The following is a 21117-nucleotide window of genomic DNA, read 5'->3' on the forward strand; positions in this document are numbered from 1 at the left end:
AAACCAACGGTACAGAAACGCGTCCGGCCACCGCGGAATCTGGCCGTGAAATCTGTAAAACAGTCGGAGAACGACGCGTTGCCAAGGGCCGATCCTCTATTCAAACTCTTATCGATTGATATTGATTATCTTTTAGCAGCGCCGAACGGAATACCGCAAGGCGGTACCGCAACACTGCCCCCCTCTTCATAAAATTGTCGTCCCGACAATTCTTCCTCTTTCAAGAACTTCCTCTTAGGAAAAGACTTCTGGGCTCCTGGCGACTTCCTGCCCTACCCTGGGCTGCTGCCTCAGGTTACCGGGCGCCGCTATTTCCAATCCCAGTCTTCTCTACTCTTCAGAAGAATCTTGTTCTTGAAATTCTCGCGCGTTTCACTCTTAACTCTTCGTCTTGAGCTTTGCGCACTTCTCTCTTCTATTTTTCGGGCAAAGTAGGGGTAATCGTCGTGGACCCTTACGTCTTTCTAAAAGACACACTAAGCCCCTGCCTCGGCATTCGCCCATTGTCCCCCGGAAAAACCACGACTCGGAAAACCGGGGGCGAGGCAGACTTCTTTTCAGTTTGAAGCACGAGCTTGAAGATCTTGCTTGGTGCTCAGGCTCGAGGATCTCCCCACGACGCTTCTCACGACGGAAGGAAGCTTAAAAAAAAATAAAACAGAACACAGTAACTCAAAACAATTAACAAGAAATAAAAGTAATGTCGAAATTGGAAAACCGGGCCTCGAAAATCTCTACTTAAAATTCTTCCCTTTCTCTAAACGGAGCTAACCTGTCGGCATGCACAACCTTGCTTTTCCGACCACCTGAACGAGAAATACAGAAAACTACATCACTAATTTTCTTAATTATCTCAAAAGGCCCCTCCCAATCGTTCTGTAGTTTGGGAGACCTACCCTTCTTACGATGAGGATTAAATAACCAAACCTTCTGTCCTTCCTCAAAAACGGGATGCCTAGCCTTTCGATCATAGCGGCACTTAATCTTCAAAGACCTTGATTCTAATCTCTCTCTTACTCTCTGATGAATTTCATCCAGCTTCTGCCGCAAATTTCGAACATACTCCTCCGCTGACTCGGAAAAACCATAACTGGGAGGAGTACCTCTTAGCAAATCCATCGGCAAGGTAAGATCTCTTCCGCAAAATAATTCTGAAGGAGTTACGCCTGTAGCCTCATGTTTAGAGGTCCTATAGGCAAGAAGAAACATGGGAATCCAACGATCCTAAGCCTTTTGATTCTCTTCAATAAACTTTGACAAATACTGTAAAATCGTCTGATGTTGTCTTTCAACTTGACCATCAGACTGAGGATGAAGAGCGGTCGTCCTTGTTTTCCTAATTCCCAAAATTCTCATCAATTCTTGAAAGAGCTGTGATTCAAAATTCCTTCCCTGATCAGTATGAAGTTCCAACGGGACCCCATATCTAGAAACAACCTGATTAACAAAAATTTCTGCTACCGTAGTAGCTCTCATATTTTTCAAAGGAAAAGCCTCTACCCATTTAGTAAAACAATCAACAACAACTAGGAGATACTTGTTGCCTGAAGAAGAAACAGGTAACGGGCCTAAAATATCCATCTGAATCCTCTCAAAAGGAGCTCCCGAATTAAAGATTTGCAAAGGAGATTTCCCCTTATCTGCAGCTCCCCTCTTCGCAATACAAATCTTACAGGTTCTGCACCATTCCTCAACATCCTTCTTACAGGTTGCCCAATAAAAACGTTTCCAGATCTTTTCCAGCGTTTTATTGATCCCGAAATGCCCTCCAGAAGGAGTATCATGAGCTTCTTCTAAAATCTGCTTCACTTTGCTTCGCGGGACCATCAACTGAAGAAAACTGTTTTTCAAATTAGGAGTCTCCCATCTCTTATGCAAAATCCCATTTTGGACTTCCAAGGCATGCCATTGATGCCAATAGATCTTGACTGACAATCCTTTCAAAGAAACTTCCTCCCAAGAAGGTCGCAAATCATTTTCTTTGGCAAGTAAAAACATTGCCAGTTCCTGATCCTCTATTTGAGCCCTTCGCCAATCCTCAGAAGAATCCTCACGCAAAACAATACGAGCAACTACTTTATCCTCAAAAAGCCCTCTCTGAACTTCCACTTTAGAACAGAATCTACATTTTTCTTCTTTTTATACGGTAATGCCGATGGTCTTTCGAGACACAAGGGCGTCTCGAAAGACCATCGGCATTACCGTATATAATCCCCTTTCGATGAGCAACATCAAAATCGTATTGTTGTAACCTTTCCATCCAGCGAGCCAATTGTCCAAGTCTTTGAAGGACATCAACCATCTCAAAGAAGCATGATCAGTTCGAATAGAGAAACTCTTTCCGTACAAATAATGATGAAAATGTTTCATCGAATCTACCAAAGCTAATAACTCTCTTCTTGTTGTGCAATAATTCCGCTCAGGTTTGTTCAAAACCCGACTATAATAATAAGCAATGACCCTCTCATAGCCGTCCTGAACTTGTGAAAGTACCGCCCCTATTCCAAAACCTGAAGCATCCGTATCCAAAATCATCTTTTCTTCCCCCTTCGGAAAGGAAAGAAGAGGTGCAGACGTTAATGCCTGTTTTAACCTCAAAAATGCTTCTTGACATTGCTCAGTCCATTCAAATTTAGTCAAATTCTCAGTTAACTTAAACAGAGGCTTCGCAATTGAAGAAAATCCCTTAACAAACTTCCGATAATAAGAGCAAAATCCAAGAAAACTTCGGACTTGTTTCTTATTTTGAGGAACTGGCCACTCAGTGACCGCTTCAGTTTTCTCAGGATTCGTAGCGATCCCGGCAGAAGAAATAACATGACCCAAATATTTTACTTGTCTCCTAAATAAATCACATTTCTTTGGGTTAACACTAAGTTTCGCAGCACGAAATCTCAGAAGAACCTCTCTTAAATTCTCTTTCATTTTCTCAAAGGTTTTGCCAAATACTATCACATCATCTAAATAAACCAGGCAAATTTTCGAAAGTAAACCCCGAAGCACCCGTTCCATAAGACGTTCAAAGGTAGCCGGGGCATTACACAGACCAAAAGGCATTGCAACAAATTGCCAAAGTCCATTCCCCACAGAAAAAGCAGTCTTTTCCCTATCTTCAGGACGAATTTTCAGTTGCCAATAACCACTTTTCAAATCCAGAGTAGAAAACCAGGCATTTCCCGATAACTGATCAAGAAGATCGTCAACCCTTGGTAGCGGATAAGAATCTTTTTTCGTAACCGCATTCAATTTCCGAAAATCAATGCAAAGTCTAAGAGATCCATCTTTCTTCTTTACCAAAACTGCTGGAGAAACCCAAGGGCTTGAAGATTCTTCAATTATCCCTTGTTCTTTCATGTCCTCCATAATTTTTTCAACTTCTGAACGCATATGAATTGGAATTCTCCTAGGAGCCTGTTTGATAGGACAAGAATCCATTAATTCAATTTTATGTTGAAGAACTTCACACTTTCCTGCAACAGCTTGCTCCGAAAACACGTCACGAAATTCTCGCAACAATATAGCGAAAACTATTCTCTGATCTTTCTCCAACTCTCGGGAATTATTATTAAAGAATTCTTCCAACTCCGCGAGCATAGCTTTGTCCTCTTGCTTAATCCAACGACAAAAATCTTCCCTATGACCTCCACGGAGAAAAGATTCTATAACAGTTTGCATCCCTATTCGTGAAAAGAAATCCGCGTCCAAAATACAATCCTCTCCAATATCAGCAACGAAAATCGGTAACTTTAAATTAAATCTGCCTAACTTTATCTTAGCAAATATTTTAAAACTGATCGGACTCTTTCCCCCGTAGGATATCTCAAATTTTCTTCCTTAGCTGAAAAACGCTTCCCTTTTCTCCCTATAAATTTATTACTCACCAAGGTCACATCGAAGCCCGTATCCAATTTAAAAAAACAATCTTTCCCATTAAGAGAGCCTTGGAAAACAAAATTTCCTGATTTTTCACACCCTCTCTCAAAACGCCTACAAATACCTGGGGCATTTCTTCCATTTGTCGAACCCGCCCCTGAAAGTTCGACAAAACCTATTTTCCCTGCTGTGAAACAGAAAGTGATGGACACTCGGAACGGAAGTGCCCTTGTTTTCCGCACTGCCAACATTCCTTTTTCTCTTGAATTTTAAAATTCTTCTTTTTCTTAAAATTTAATCCCCTCGTTCCACGAGATTCTACTTTGAACCCGTTTAAATCAGGATTACTCTTATAATTCGAGCAACCTTTAACCTCCTTAAAATTAAAATTTCTCCGCTCTTTTAAACAATTCTCCCTAATAATTTTAATAGCCAAAGCTCTTTCTACCGCAGCCCTCAAAGACGTTAACCCTTCTAGCTGCAATATCTATTTAACATTCACATCAGACAATGCAACTACAAATTGAGAACAAGCAATTTTGTCACGAACTCCAGGAGAACATTCAGGATAAGCTAATCGAGATAAACGCTCGATATCCGAGCCTAATGCAGCTAAATCTTCTCCGAATTTCTATTTTCGATTCGTAAATTGATAATAATAATTTTGCGAGGATAAATTTTCTCCAAAACGTAGCTCTAAACGCGCGACCAAATTTTCAAATTGAGAGTTCTCAAAATCCGTGCCCCCTTCCAAAATCTCACGCGCTTTTCCTCGGAGACATGACGCTAATACGACAGCCTTCTCCGCATTTCCCAAATTATTCGCCCGCGCAATTAAATTAAATTGCGTAAGATATTCGCGCAACGGAACACTACCGTCGTAAATATCGGGCTTAAGTTTCAAGTCGGAATTAAAATTTGAAAAAGGAAATGACTGGCCTGATATCGGACGTTGCGAAATCTCTTCCTGCGGACCGGGCATTGAAAATGTTTCCGTCTCTCGACGAGCGCGCTCCTCCCTCAAAGAGCGAAGCTCCTCCAGCGTTAAGCGAAGAATCTCTTCAAGTTCGGAGACGCCTCCGGCCCTTCCGCTCGAGTACAGGCCCTTTTTCTCGCAGAGATCACTCTCCGACTTTTCGCCTCTTCCTGTCCAGTCCCCGTCTCTTCTGTTTGTCGCTCCGCCATTATCTCTCATACACACACACACACACACACACACACACACACACACACACACACACACACACACGAATCGAAAAATTCGATCCCGGACGAGCCCCCAAAATTGTCGCGTTCGCGGCGTTACTTCCCGTCGCGATACTCGGCGGAGCGCTCTCGGAAAGGAAGAACACTATTTTAGGAAAGACTCGCTCTTTATTAAACCAACGGTACAGAAACGCGTCCGGCCACCGCGGAATCTGGTCATGAAATCTGTAAAACAGTCGGAGAACGACGCGTTGCCAAGGGCCAATCCTCTATTCAAACTCTTATCGATTGATATTGATTATCTTTTAGCAGCGCCGAACGGAATACCGCACGGCCGCAACAATATATATAATTAATATATATTAAATATATATATATATATATATATATATATATATATATATATATATATAATTATCCTGCGCTGTTTAATGATGACGGAGATAGAAAAAAATATTTGAAAAACATATATTGTCTATATTTTCAGGATGAATTGATATGCGTCTAAAAGAAGTCAATTGTATCAAAAAACGGTTCATTAATTTACATAAAAAAAAACGCAATAATGCTAAAAGAAAGTCCTTTTGTAATAGTGACAGTGATATTAATTCAAAATGTAAACAACCTGCTTCCAAAAAAATATTTTTATTTAGATATTTCGCTCTCATTCTTCTACATTTCTCATCTCAATTTTTTTAATTAAACTCATGTATTTTTTATATTTCAGAAAAAACAAGCGCATCATAACTTAAAAAAAATGACCTCTCATAAATTACATCTAGAAATTATGGAACGAAGGGAACGAAGAGAACGTGACCGTGAAATATTCAAAGTAATTTCTTCATTAATATTATTTTTTATATTCATTGATGATTGAATTGTAATTAGAAAATTTTAAATTAAAATGTTATTTACATTCATGTAGTACATCATCAAATATTTAAGAACAGGAAACATAAAAAATATATCATCAATTCTGGCAAAAAATCGGATTTTTTTTCAATACATTAAAAATATTAATATCAAAGTTTTTTGAATAAGTAAGAATTTTATTTTATATAACCTATAATATTTTAAAACGTAAAAATATTACAATAATTTTTTTATTAAATATATTATTTTATTATCTTATCTTATATATTTATATTATATTATATATTATATATCTTATATATTTATATTATCTTATATATTTATATTATCTTATATATTTATATTATCTTATATATTATTTTATTTATTATATTTTATTATCTTTTATTAAATATATTATTTTATTATCTATCTAAACATAAATCATTAAACACCTGTTAAAAAAAATATTTGGGTTTTCTGATGATGAGAAATTTTTGTCGATGGAAGATTTTTAAAATTCTATATGAGCTTCTAGTATCGATTTAACAAAAATAATAACTTTTTTGTATATTTCATTGACTGATTATTGTTATTTATAACGTGACTTAAAATATGTAAAATTTCATAGTTTTTATCATTAAATATGATAAAAAATTATTTCAAAGTGTTTAGTAAATAGATTTTTAAAAATTCAATGTACCCTGTTCTTAAAAATATTTGTAAAATATTATGCAGCACATATGAATAATGTGTATATAATTAATAACAATGACTTATATTGTTTCCTTTTTTTTTAAGTTGACTTCAGACATGAACAATTCAATCTCAAAGTAATTATATAAAACATCCTAAAGAAATATTAACAGATCAAATAACTTTACGAGAAGAAAACAAGAAAATAAAGCTTGATAACGCTAGGTTGCAAGCATTACACTGTCTTTCTGAAGATTATACATTTGATTTTGTCTTTCATAAGGATAAATATTTTGTTAAACGATTTTGCATGAATAACTGTGTATATAGTGTATATAGTGTATATATTAGGTGTACAAAAAAGTTCTGAGCTTTAGGTTTCATACAACCGAAATAACAATTTAAATTTTATATATCTTCCCGCCCTTTTGCGGTTTTAAAGCGTTGACATTTGGCCTTCTAAAATGCCATATGGTTTGGCGTTTGATGCACATAACTTCAAAAATCAGTAGTGTTCACGATGGCAATAACAAAAGAACATATTCGATTTTCCATCCACTTCGCGTTTCATCTGAAGAAAAATGCTGCTGAAGCCACTGCAATAATTTGCTGCATATGGAGAGAACGCTGTAAGTCATACTACATGTAAAAAATGATATCAAAAATTTCGCCAAGGAGATTTTAGTCTTGAAGATGAACCGCGTGCTGGACGCCCTCAAAAGATTGAAACGGACGAATTGCAAGCAGTGCTGGATATAAACTCTGCGCAAACTGAAAAGGAGCTTGCAGAACAGCTTGGCGTTACGCAGCAAACCATTTCCATACGTTTACATACGATGGGAAAGATTCAGAAGGAAGGAAGATGGGTTCCGCATGAATTGTCCGAAGACAACAAAAATCGTCGGCGTGCACTCACTTTGCTTTCAAAGTTCTGGAAAAAAGATTTTCTGCACAAAATCATTACAGGCGAAAATGAAAAGTGAATTCTTTATGATAATCCTAAACGTAGAAAATCATGGGTTGACCCTGGTCAACCTTCGACATCGACGCCAAAGCCCAATATCCACGCCAAGAAGGTTTTGCTCTGTATCTGGTGGGATTGGAAAGGTGTGTTGTATTACGAGTTGTTACAACGGGTGAAACAATCACGGCAGACCGCTACCAACAACAATTGACCAATTTGAGTGATGCATTAGAAGAAAAGAGGCCATTTACTGGCAAAGGACGTCGTAAAGTGATCTTGCTTCATGATCTTGCTTCAATGCTCGATCACATGTTGCGAAAGCGACTCAGGACCATATCTTTGCGTTAGGCTGGGAACTTCTCCCGCACGCGACGTATAGCCCAGACATGGCGCCTTCCGATTACTACCTATTCCGATCGCTACAGCATCATTTGGCTGATACACATTTCGTAAGATTTGAAGAGATACGAAAATGCATTGATGACTTTATCGTTTCGAAGTCTGTGAGCTTCTATCGTCAAGGAATTCGCAAGCTATCCGAAAGATGGCAAAAGGTCGTTGATGCAAACGGGAAATATTTCGCTGATTAATATTTTTTTGTTTGTTTTTGAATAAAGATTGAATTTTACAAAAAAAAGCTCAAAACTTTTTTGTACACCTAATATTTATAAAAAAGTTATGTGTAAAATTATAACTATCATTACGTTTGAACGAAAAAATTGAATGTCTTACAGCTATCTCAAGCAGCCGATATTAAAAATTATTTAATAAAGTAATGAATTCGCGAAACTGTATTAAAAAATAAGGAAGATTATATTCAATAATAATAAAAAGTTATTATAAATAAAAATGTGAAAATAATATGAAAATAATTATTAAAATAAGTATTATTTGACGTTTATTTATGTTACGTCGTGACGACTGCACGATTCTTCTCTTTCGGGTATCTGTTATTAGAATTTAATTAAGCGGATAAACGAGTGACGCATGTTCTGTTACTCTGTTAGATCGCGACGGTTACACAACTGATCTCTTCCGGAGGTCGGTTTCTAGAATTCGGCTGAGCGGATAATCCCTATTATCTTAATCGCTGAAGTACACCGACGTTACATCTTGATGACTGCGCGACTCTTCTCTTTCGGATATCAGTTATTAGAATTTAGTTAAGCAGATAAACGAATGACACATGTTGTGTTACGATCGCGACGGCTACGCAACTAACGACGCTCTTCCGAGAGTCGATTACTAAGAATTTGGCTAAGCGGATAATCCCTATTATCCTAATCACGGAAAAACAATACGTGTACAAATGTTTTCCTCAACGAAATCATATATATATATAGTGCCCTTAAAGGCACGGAACTCACTCTCTCTGCTACGTCCCATTCTTTTACACGGTCGGAACATTTCAGTTTATCAGTTTGTCGATAATTCAGGTTGTCAATAATTCAGTCGGTGTCAGTTGAAAACAATCAACAAGAACAAGTGATTAAGTTTCCTGACGACACTATTACCGCCTTCATCTCGCAGATCTCAACTCTACAGAATAAAAGTAAGTTTAATTACACATAAAAAAATTCCCTAATAATAATTTTCGGGTCTCTTCTCCTTATACTTTCTCATTCCTCCCTTACATCCTTTCTATCCTCTGCCGTTCTCCTTACACGTCTACTCCCTTTTTCTTTTTCTTTTCTCTTTCTTTCTTTGCTTCAGCTGTCGAACCTCTCGGACTCCCTATGCGTTGCGGAGCACTCAGCAGGTTCATGGCTGCCGAATAGTTTGGCAAAAATCTGCTTCTTCCCTGTTGACTTCAGCCGTCGAACCTCTCGGGCTCTCTATGCGTTGCGGAGCACTCAGCAGGTTCATGGCTGTCGAGTAATTCGAGAAATCTATTCTTTTGCCTTTTCTCTCCTCTCTTACAATTTTCTTTTTTCTTTTTAATTTCTCTCCTCTCGGATCTCTCGGTTTCCTGAAATATTTCAGAGATAGCCTTAAGGTTCGCGACTAATGACGTTTCCTTCATATTCCAAATCCATTTCTTTTAGTGAAAGCTGCATCATCCACACTCTCCGACGCTCAAAGACGGAGGCGAGCCCTGAAGAGGCTCCGTTACCGTCGGAACAAGCGAGCTCGCCAAACGGGGAGCTATCCTTCGCCTGGGACATCCGAGGTTTTAATACATCAAGAAACCACGAGTTGTTCCAACAGGAGACCCCATTATTTACACATTTCTCTTCCATCCTATTCCCCGATCAAACCAGCTGAATCTGGATCACCCCCAGATTTCAGTGTACTCTTCCCAGAACGCCATAACATCCAGACATACCCAGATTTCCCCACCCAGAAATCATTGGACGAGTTCTGTGAACTACGGACTCCTTCCCCTCCTCCCCTAGACCTCACTAGCGAAAACCCGACCTCCTCTCAGAACAACCACACACACAGTCAACAACATACAATTTAAAATAGATTAATAACAAATTAAAAATACTAAACCAAACAATACATCCGGCAATTTTAGGAACACACGAATTTCTGTCGTAACACCCTTCTTATTTTATATTTTTGTAAATATATCGTCAATGAATATATACCAACGTAAAAAAAATTTATGATACGATCTTGTAGCTAATGTACGATCTTGTATACGATCCTAATACGTATCTAACCTTGTATCATTTTAAAATTATTAATTATATGTAAAATTTAAATTATTTATTGTTTAGTTATTCGCTCCTTCTTTCATTCCTCGTTATCCCAAGATTCGCGCATGGTCCTGTCCCTGGCAAAAGAGATTAAATTCTCTTGCCTAAATTACGGACCGACGGACGCACGTCACGCAGTCGAAGTCATAGCGTCTTTTTCAAGACGTTGACTCGCACTCGTGGCTCTGCACAGTGTGTCCGACTCGTAGGGACGCCTCAGCGCGGCCCACCTGCGAGAAGGTATTTGGAGCGTCCTTCCAAGCCTCATCCAAAAAAAAAAAAAAAAAAAATTTTTTATAAAAATATATTTACCTCGGATTGGACGTAGCAAATAGCGAAAAATTGGGGGCTCGTCTGGGATGATAGGCGCGATCTTTGGAGACGGGAATAACTACGAGATCTAAGGCCGACAAGGCTAAAGTAGACGTTCTCTACAATCTTGGTCTAGAGAGTGGCGGTAACCCTAAAAAGACTAAATCAGAAACTATATACACTTCTACTCCAACAAAAACACCTGCTTCCAGACCTATTGCCTTTCCTTTAGAAGAGACCTCAATTGTTAAAGAATTAGAAATCAATTGCGAAGCATCCGAATCTAATACATTACGCCCCGAAAATTTAGCATTAACGGGCAAGTTTGACCATACTACCAACAGCCAGACGGAAGATTTAAGTAGATTAAGTATGGCGCAAATTAATCCTTTCGCCACATTAAAATATGCTATTGAGGCCGTCCCTTTCTTTGACGGCCAGAATATCCCCCTAAGTTATTTTATCGAGGGTTGCGAAGAGGCTAAATCCATGTTACCAGATGAAGCCGAATCACAATTCACTAAAGTTATAAGAACGCGAATAGTTGGAGAAGCCCGTCGTACCGTCGCAGGTCAGGACTTCGACAATGTTGCTCAACTTACAAATTTTTTAAAACAAATTTATGGTCATTCCAAAAACGTATATCAATTACAAGGTGAACTAGGCTCTATTTATCAAAAGGGTAATGAAGACGTTGTAACTTACGCAAATCGAGTAAAGATTTTAGGGAAGCAAATACTAGAAGCCAATCGAAACTCCGGGAATTCTCTCCCAGAACGTAGTATCATGGACTCATTAGAAAAGGATATGTGTAAATGCTTTATTAGAGGTCTGAATCCGGAAATCGAACAAAGAGTAGCCAGAAATCTCGATGTCAAGGGAACTGTGGCCGATGCATTACAAATAGAAAGAGAATTACGCGCAATTTCAGACTTGCGCCGCGGATCATGTACCACCTCAAAACCGATTGATATCACTGTACCGCGAGAAACCTGTCAAATCTGTTATAAAAGTGGCCATTCAGCTAATAATTGTAAGAAGTTTAATCAAAATTCTTATCAAAATCATAGTAGAGCTGAGAATTTGGGAAACGAGATACTTATCTGCCAGATTTGCAAGAAACGCGGACACGACGCTAATACGTGTCGACTTCGCGACTCACAAACACGACGAACCGTTAACATAATACGTGAAAATACTATCACCTGTCAGTTATGCTCGAAATCGGGGCATAATGCTAAGACTTGTCGTACGAATAATAACAGCAATCAAAATAAAGCTTTCCTAATCTGTCAGTGGTGCGACAAACCCGGGCATTCGGCCAATAATTGCTGGAAAAAACAAAATGACCAGCAAACAGCGGAAAATAAATCAAAAATCTCTTGTCAAAATTGCAACAACTTCGGTCATACCGCTAAAGATTGTCGATCTAAGTTAAACCCAAATTCGGGTAGCTCTCCGTATTGTCGCTACTGCAAAGCACAAGGACATCTTTTAGAAAACTGCGACTTACGAATTTTAAATAATAATCGTAGAAAAACAAACAATTCGGAAAACTCCAATGGTCCACCGAAGTCGGGTGTGCAACGGGGGGCCGAGCAGGTTTCACACCCATCGACATCTTCGACACCTCGATAAAAAACACACCGAACGCTCAACCCGTGACAGTAAACCTCGACAAACATAGTCGCGTGCCTACTGTCCAGATAACCTTAGATAAAATAAACTCTCCTTTAACTTTTATGTTAGATACTGGTTCTGGACCGAATATAATCAAAAAGGATTTTGTACCTAAATACATTGCTATTGATTACTCTTGCATATTAAAATTAAATGGAATAAATGAATACCCTGTTTATACTCTCGGTGAAATTACCCTAACTCTCTTTAAAATTTTAGTAAAATTTCACATAGTGACTAACGATTTCCCTATTTCACAGTCTGGTATACTCGGTAACGATTTCTTTAAACAAACCTCTTCAACGATAGATTATGCTCAGGGACATCTAAACATATCTGGAATTAATATACCATTCTCTTCTCCAGAAATCATCATCGTACCACCACGATCAGAGTCACTGTTTTATGTGAGAATAGGTAACCCCGAAGTAAAGATCGGATACATACCTAAATTAAAAGTAGCACATGGAATTTATTCGAGAGATTCCATAGTAGAAAACATTGCTGGAAAGGCATACATAAATATCATAAGCACGTTAGACGAAGAAACAGAAATACAAGTACCAATATTGCGACTTAAGACTCTCGACGAAATACTCAACGATCATGAAAAAAATCTCGAGGCGCATATTTCAAAACTTCCAATGTATTCATTATCTCTGAACAGTACTGAAATTGTCAACGACAAGGTTAATACTCTTTATGAAAATGATATCGAAAGAGTTATCGGTCTTAAGAACGAGAACGAACACGTTTACTTATTTGAAGACGGAACTACAGATACAAACCAAGAGAGAAATAAGAATCCTATGAACTCTGAAAATAAAAATCAAACCCATGAGAAATCAGAAAATAAAGATAAAAGTGAGGGCTTCAACCCCAAGATCTTTGGAGAGGGAAATTTCCAAACCTCTCCTGAGAATCCTGAAATTGCAGAGGGAAGTTACCAAACCTCTGCTCAAATATCAATTCATCCCAGGATCCCTGGAGGGGGAAATTTCCAAACCTCTCCTGAGAATCCTGAAATTGCAGAGGGAAATTACCAAACCTCTGCTCAAATGTCAATTCATCCCAGGATCCCTGGAGGGGGAAATTTCCAAACCTCTCCTGAGAATCCTGAAATTGCAGAGGGAAGTTACCAAACCTCTGCTTCAATATCAATTCATCCCAAGATCCCTGGAGGGGGAAATTTCCAAACCTCTCCTGAGAATCCTGGAATTGCAGAGGAAAACTTCCGCACTTCTCTAGCAATTCCCAGCTCCGTCGGTTGCGAGGAGGGAAGTTACCAAACCTCACTGCGTAACTCGACACAACTCTATCCAAGAGAAATTAAAAATAAGAATTTCTCACTTCAACTAAAAAATATTAAATTTCGAAAAATTGGGATGCTCTCGAAGGAAAGAAATAAAAAAGGAACAGAAACCTCTCAAAATACTATCAAGGAGCTCATAGGAAGGACAAACTTAATTAATAACTGCAAAATGAAAGATAAAAAACCGTCTTCTAGAATTTTTTCATCAAAACAAAATCAGTCTCAAGAAATATTTGATAAATGTATACACAAGCATAAATCGAAACATAAAGACAAATTCACACAAGGATTATCACTCGTTACCTTAACCGATAATCCCCACGAATGCTTAGTAATATCAAAGGAGGACGCAAGGAATCGGCTTACTAAAATTATAGAATCCTTGCGGTTGGAGCACTTAAACGAACAAGAAAAGGAAAAGGTAATAAAACTTATAAAAATCAGTCAGGACAGATTCCACATACCTGGCGAAAAATTAATTGCTACTCATGTATTGCAACACCAGATACCAACCATAGATAATCTGCCAATAAATACACGACAGTACCGATTTCCACAAGTTCATAAAGAGGAGATAAACAGGCAGGTAGGAGAATTGTTAGAAGTTGGAGTAGTAAAACCATCTCAATCTTCGTATAACACTCCTATATGGATAGTGCCCAAAAAGGAAGATTCAAAGGGAAACAAACACTGGAGAATGGTTTTGGATTTTCGAGCATTGAACGATAAGATCATTGGAGATGCTTACCCTTTACCGAATATTGTAGATATCATTGATCAATTGGGAGGAGCGCAATATTTCTCAGTTTGCGATTTAGCCTCTGGATTTCACCAGATCAAGATGGATCCTTCAGATAGCCATAAAACAGCTTTTACTACTCCTTTCGGGCATTATGAATTCGATAGAATGCCCTTCGGTCTAAAAAACGCACCTGCCACTTTCCAACGTCTAATGGATCTAGTGCTAATCGGATTACAGGGGAAAGAATTATTCGTCTATATGGATGATATCGTTATATATGCCTCCTCACTAGAGGAACATGAAAGGAAGTATAATAATTTAATAGACAGATTACGCGAAGCAAACTTAAAATTACAGCCAGATAAATGTGAATTTCTAAAAACTGAAGTAACATATTTAGGACATGTGATCAGCAAAAACGGGATTAAACCAGATCCCAAAAAATTGGAAGCAGTGCAACAGTTTCCTAGACCAAAAACGCCTAAAAATATCAAACAATTTCTCGGATTAGCAGGATATTATAGACGATTCATTCCAAACTTCTCGAAACTCGCTAAACCATTAACAAACCTGTTAAAAAATGAGACACGATTTGACTGGACATCTGTACAGGAAGAATCATTTGAAACTTTGAAGCAGAAACTATGCGAAGAACCCATCTTGCAATATCCCGATTTCTCAAAACCGTTTATTTTAACAACCGACGCTTCAGGAATAGCCATAGGAGGAATCCTATCGCAAGGGGAAATAAATAAAGATCGTCCAATCGCGTATGCATCACGGACCTTAACAGACAATGAATTAAAATACGATACTTATGAAAAGGAAGCATTAGCAATAGTTTATTGTGTTAAACATTTTCGACCGTATCTTTATGGACGAAAATTTACCTTAGTTACTGATCATAAGCCTTTACTATGGTTTAAGAATGCACAAGACGCAAATATGAGAATACTTCGTTGGAGATTGAAACTGGCGGAATATGATTATGACGTCGTATACAAAGCCGGAAAAACTAACGTAAATGCCGACGCATTATCAAGGAACCCAGTAGAAATAGATTGCAAAACCATTATCAATAGGAAAATTTTAAATCCTAATAAACCAGAAGATGCAGACGTAATTTCCAAATTATTGGAAGAATCCGAAGAGGAAGAAGAAATGGAAGAGGACGAAGATTTCGAATTATATTTATCGGACAACGAACAATCCGAAATGGCAGATATCGACAATTCTTTCAAAGAAAACATGGATTCCATACCATTCACCCAAGAAGAATTAAACGAACCGACAAAAAATAAAATTATAGAGAAGGCATTAATTCACAATCCGCCCGCATTTCGTAAAATGCAAACGAGAAGCCAAACAATAAAAGAAAAGGATGATCACCTGAAAAGATCGCAAACATATTCTCTAATCAATCCCGAAACTATAGAGGTAACAGACTTAGCGAATGAAAACACAAAGAGTAGAGAAAATAACGAAGAGGAAGAAAAGGAGGAAGAAGGAAAAGAGGAAAACGAAGAAGAGGATAATGAAAAAAATGAAGAAAATGACTTAAAGAAAACTAAATCTGTCATTATTGAAAATCGGGCACTGAAAAGCAATGTCATCGATTCTCGAGAATTGTTATTCTTACGTAAAGATAATATAGTCTATTTTGTCGACATCAACGGAAAACCTTTAGACTCAGGTTCACAAAAATTGTTCGAACGAAACGAATTACCTAAATTAAGGGATCTTATTTTAGGAAAAACTCGAGCTATAAAGTATAGGAACTATTATCACCTGATTTTAATGATTAGCGAAGGACAACGAGAAGGACCAACAATGACCTTAATACAAATAACATCAGCTTTGAAAGACCTGCGTAAAATAGCAGACGAATTAAAACTGGAAACTGTTAGTATAGCCAAAACCAAATTTATCCAGAATATACCATGGAGCAATATTAAAACACAGATACAATTAATCTTCGTTGACGCGTACACTAAAATAATTATTTGCAATGGATTAACAAAATATCCCCCAAAAAATCTCCGCCCAAGTATAATCAGTGAGATACACTGTGCGCCCACAGGAGGACACCGAGGTGTTACTAAAACATACAATAGAATTAAACACAATTATTATTGGGAAGACTTAAAATCAGATGTGCAAAAATACATACAACAATGCCTGCAATGCCAATTAAAAAAATTAGTACGAGTCAAAACTAAACAGCCTATGATCATTACTGATACACCAGGATCCGCCTTTGATAAGGTAGTCATGGATATTGTAGGTCCGTTACCTAAAACCGAACAAGGAAACGAATATATTCTAACCTTGCAGGATCAACTAACTAAGTTTTGCATGGCAATACCGTTGCCAAATCAAACCTCTGAGACAATTGCAGAAGCATTTGTTGATAAATTTATTTGTATACTAGGAGCACCAAAAGCAATATTGACTGATCAAGGAAGAAACTTCCTTAGCGATCTAATGAAAAAACTCGCTAAAATATTCAAGATTCGCAAACTGCGCACTACTGCCTTTCATCCGCAATCCAATGGTTCGTTAGAAAGATCCCATCATGCACTTGGTGAATATTTAAAACAATATGCAACTGAAGGAAAACAGTGGGACAGGTGGATCGGTCTCGCTACATTCAACTATAACACCAGTGTACACGAAGCAACTAAACATACCCCATACGAATTAGTTTTCGGGAAAATAGCAAGAATACCGTCTAGCGAACCTTTAGCTCCAGCAGATAAACTGGCAAATTATGATGAATATTTAATAAATCTAGTTACTCAGCTTCACACCATACAAGCAAACGCTCGCGAAAATATTGTCGAAGCAAAAATCAAATCAAAGAAATATTACGACAAGAAGATTAAACCACAAACTTTCAAACCAGGGGATTACGTATTCTTGCAGAAAGGGCCCAAACCAGGAAAATTTGGAGACCAATACACAGGCCCGCATGAAGTCTTAGAAATATTAAATCGAAATAACGTTAGAATTAAAATTAAGAAAAACAGTCGCGTAGTTCATCCCAATCGTTTAAGGATTTCTCATATCAAGCCAACCTCGAATAATTAAATTTTCAGATGATCGAAAGGATCGCCATAATGATAACACTTATTTGGATTCGGAAAGCTCACGGAATAATAGGCTATGACTATGGATCACCGCAGGCCAATTTAACTACATTATCGCTCTTGAACATCGAGGAATGCGACATTCCGCCGCAGACTCTAAAGAAGGCCAGAGTCTATCTGCAATTACTTCAAGTTAATGAATTTAAAAGCATAAAGGTACATCAATGTAAAATCAAAATTGATAGACTAATCAGAAAATGTGGAATGTTTTCTCACTCTATGGATGTTCCCAATGGCAAATATTCATACATACAAGAAATATCCCAAGGAGCATGCATAAATATGCATGTGTTTGGTCACTACCACCTAGGAGCAACGCTTATTACAGGCATTCTTCCTAACCAAACGATCACCAGGCCTGTAACGTTGGCGGGACAATTAGATGCCGAGGGAACATGTCATGGGGGAACGTATTCAGACCCTTATGGAACATGGACAGACGTCACCGTTCTCGCGACTATAAAGATCACCTTACAAGATTATACAGCCAAAGTAAAAGTAGATACCAATAGGATTATACTCCGTTCAGGAGTAACCTGTGAATTCACGGCTACTCGGTGTATCGATCTAGAAGGAGGAGATACATTCTGGAATGCATTACCCGAAGACGATTGTCAACTTAGTAATTATGGCTTATTATATGAAGGAGTCGCAGGAAAAATAATCGACCAACTGGACGATCAACCCATGGAAATCTATGCCCTGGTTGCGGATGACATGGTTTTCGCCTTAACCAGCAAGGGAACTATCTCAAAATGCGGATATACGCTTACCCGAACAGAACATCTCAAATTATTCATTTTTATAACAACCCCTGATAATAAAGTTTTTAAAAAGACGGAAAACCGCGCTTATAATTTCGATATATTCACCTATGTAAATTCCAAATTCGTATACGTAGAAAGGCATGTCCGTACACAAATAAGCCAGTTATACCGAAATGTTCTCCTGCAACAATGTAACCTCGAGCAAAAAATGCTAAAGAATGCTTTAACTATAGCTACTCAGTCACCAGATGTTTTCGCCTATCATCTAATGAAGGGACCAGGATATATGGCCCTACGAGCCGGAGAGGTAATACACATAATAAAGTGCGTACCAGTTGAAGTAAAAATTGCTCAAACTGACAAATGCTACGATCAATTACAAGTAATACGAGACAATCAAACACAATTTTTAACCCCTCAAACACACATTCTATTACAACAAGGAACTGAGGTAAATTGTAATAAACTCGCATCCGCCATGTATCTACTAGGAGATTCGTTCCAAATTCACACCCAAACCAATCGAATCACTACCCCCAATCATCATAAAACCAACCAAATTAACTTGGAAGTATATTAATCCTGGAGCACTCGCCACAAGCGGGATATACACGGAAAAGGATTTACAGGATCTTCGGGATCATATAATGTTTCCTGCAGAACGGCCTGCAGTACTTAATACCATAGCCCGAGGAATGCTAGGGCAACCTGGCTCTGTAAACGGAGGATCATTTTCTAATTTATTAGACGAAGCATCCATAGAAAAAAATAGCTACATCTGCCCGGGAAAAATTTTGGGATCGGTTTCTCATTTTTGGTAACATCAGCGCCGGAATGATTGGGATATACATGACTATTAGAATCTTAAAATTGATACTAGACACAGCAGTACACGCATATGCCCTGCATACCGTGTATGGATGGTAATATCTACTCGGATCTATTTGGGATTCTATCACCCATCTTTTGTTACACCTTAGCACATACGGACAGAAAAAATCTTCGGAGGCGAGCGCCCCTCCTCCTGAATGCAATTCTGAGCATACAACCCCAAGCGACGCACTACGAGAAGCTCCAACGAAAGGCGCAGATCCAAACTCAATATATCCTCTCCTTCCCACGGAAGTTGTATCAACCTCTCAACCAACCTTTTCTCTACAATTGAAAAATTAAAATTTTCTTTAATATCATCATCCATATCTTTGCAATCAGATAATACCGAAAAATCTAACGTCATCGATACCAGCTGTTTGACCCGTGGGCATCCTGACTGCAAGATACTCCGGATGGAATCACCGCACCTCTTTTGGATACGACTCAAAACTGGAGAGTCGAGCCTAAAGGAATTAATGGAGGAACTTGGGTTCCGAATGAATCGGAAGTCAAATACCCTCATCTGCTGGCCACACTTGGTGAAAATAAATCTGGCCGTCGCAATCAAGGAAGGCGACATATGGCACCGAGGAATAATAATGGCAGTCGGGCGGATCCAAGGAATTGCCCGGGTAGCCCTCAGGGACGAAGGACGAGAGGTGTGGCGGCGATTCAACGAATTATACATCCTAGAAGATCGCTTGAAGCTTGAAGCTTGCCGTGGCAAGCTCTCACGTGTGGGTTAGCCTACACTGGCCCGACAGTGCCAACTCTAGTATAGTCTAAGAAAATTAGGGCATTGTGCCAAATCCTCGCAGAAAAACAGGAGGGATACTTAAAAATAATACATCCTCTGCCGGACGGAACCGCACTCATCAAGCTGGTTATTTCACACGAAAACGGCTACATGCAGTTGAATCTTCGAGACGCCCTCGTAAATTTAGGATATGCACGGATTGATAAAAGAATCGCGGTAAATATTTATCCATCTGTCGAAATTAACAAATGTAATCATAAGATAATACGAAATACATTAGCAACAGATAGTAATAGTTTCAGGAAAAACCATTACAATTCCATTAAAATCCTTAAGTAAGTAACTTTAACATTAGATATGTACACTTTCTCTCCTTTCTACTACCTAAAATTAAATCTTATAAAACAACCCTGGAGGATCACGATACCGAATGCCAGTGATGAAAAAAAAAAAAAAAAAAAATATATATATAAATATCTCTTCTGTCGATGCCTATCAACCTTCTATATAATCCAGATGCATTTTACTCCCATCAGGCATTACTATCAGCAATCGGTTATCAGTCAATCCGAAACTATCTAAGAATATAGTAGTGCCGCACGGTCCAGTTCATAAGAACAATGCACATAAAATAGCGTGCATCTTCGCGACCAAATAGAAATCAGCAAAACAAAGATTAGGAGAGCATCGAAAGGGATTATGTATGTGTGCATCCATATGCATATATATTCTCGGGCAACGACAGAGAGTATCCACACGTGCGAAAGGATAACATCTGGTTACTTGATGACTAACCTCTGGCATTTTGTATCGGACCACCTGTAGTAAACCTTTTTCTTTTGTGTTTCAAATGAACTCACTTTATGGAAAGAAAAGAACGTGTGCATTAGTACAACTGTTAAGTAATCTATACACCAAAAATAGTAATAATAATAAATAATATAATAATAAATAATAATGATAGTAACGGTAATAGAAAAAGAAAAATATATATAATAATAGCACTAAATTAATTACCCCATACTAAATTTATTCTTCTTCCTTCAATATCTTTGATATATGTAAAAGGGAAGAATAACTAAACTTTTTGTTCAAATGCCTAGATATACATATACATAAAAAAAAAAAAAAAAAAAAATATATATATATAATATAATGATGTAATTGTTAAAAATCATTTCACAGAAATATATGTATATGAACACGCAACAAATGAACAGAAAGAATAG

General features: G+C 37.9%; 2 pseudogenes; both read right to left on the reverse strand.

Moving 5' to 3' along the window:
* The window catches only part of LOC148935642 (uncharacterized), an 8130-nt pseudogene extending 5828 nt beyond the window's left edge, over positions 1–2302 (reverse strand).
* A 1549-nt stretch (positions 2303–3851) lies between these two features.
* On the reverse strand, positions 3852–5179 carry LOC148935643 (uncharacterized; annotated as a pseudogene).
* Between the last annotated feature and the right edge of the window lie 15938 nt (positions 5180–21117).

Source organism: Pogonomyrmex barbatus, unplaced genomic scaffold (assembly GCF_055798465.1).
Source record: "Pogonomyrmex barbatus isolate J1 unplaced genomic scaffold, ASM5579846v1 scaffold4, whole genome shotgun sequence".
Lineage (NCBI taxonomy): Eukaryota > Metazoa > Arthropoda > Insecta > Hymenoptera > Formicidae > Pogonomyrmex > Pogonomyrmex barbatus.